This window comes from Colobus angolensis, unplaced genomic scaffold (genome assembly GCF_000951035.1).
Source record: "Colobus angolensis palliatus isolate OR3802 unplaced genomic scaffold, Cang.pa_1.0 Scaffold334, whole genome shotgun sequence".
NCBI classification, from domain to species: Eukaryota; Metazoa; Chordata; class Mammalia; order Primates; family Cercopithecidae; genus Colobus; species Colobus angolensis.
In genome coordinates, this window is record NW_012116644.1 from 738,172 (window position 1) to 739,349 (window position 1,178).

Below are 1,178 nucleotides of genomic sequence, written 5' to 3' on the forward strand. Positions count from 1 at the left end.
TTGTAAGTCAAAGAGCATCTGTACATGTTTATTTGGCGATTTTTAAGGTATACCATTATGAACAGTAGTAAAGACTAGGGGTGAACATAGGACATACCTTCCTTCCAATGTCATTTTTTTTGGTGAATACTGATCAGAATCTTGTTGTGAAATGCAAATGCTCTGCTATTCCATCTCTTTTTTTATCCACCTTACCAATCCATGCTTTTTATCTTTTAGAGCATTTATTACTTCTATCATACTAAATATTTTCCTCATTTATTATTTTTGGTATTTGGTGTCTGTCTTCTTTCAAAAGAATGCAAGCTTCTTAAGGGATGTCATATTTTTTACTCTCTTGATCAATGCAGTATCCAAAGAATCTGCAACATGCCTAACCCTAGCACACATTCAATAAATATTTGTTGAGTGTGTAGTGTTGTAAACTTGCCATTGTAAGAATGAAGAAATTCAAGAGCATGGTGGGAGCTTAACCAAATAGAAGAAACAGTCTACCTGAGACTGACTTGGGGAACTTTACTATTTACCCCAGATGTGGGATTTCCTCCTCATGTTAATGATATTATCATGAGCCAATTTACAAGCAAATAATGTAGATTGTAATTAGAGGTGGAGTAACTAATGTTCCAACTGGCTCATATGTTAGAGGACAGTTAAAGGGGGAATTTGGAAGGACCTTTCATTGTGAGAAAAGAATGAGGTACAAGGGCTATACATGAATAATAGAAGATTGGTTTATAAATAAAAAGACCTTATAAATAAAAGACATTTATTGAATGTGTGAGTTCATTAATTTCTTGGGTATTGCATACCTGGAGGCTTCCGAAGAAACTACAACAGGAAGGTGGTGGCTTTTGGGAATGGCTTATGTTATTATTTGTGATGACTTGTCTTGATTATTTTCCCAGCAGCCCATCCAAAAGGATTAGGACAGGTAGAAGGTAGAATTATTTTAACCAGAGAATACTTTAGATTAGGATTCTAATAATATTATCTTTGATTGATGGAAATGCTTTTTAAAATAATTTATTTTTCTTGATAATATTCTTGTCCTAAGTGGCAAGTAGAAGAACATTCCAGGGGCCGGGCGCGGTGGCTCAAGCCTGTAATCCCAGCACTTTGGGAGGCCGAGACGGGTGGATCACGAGGTCAGGAGATCGAGACCATACTGGCTAACA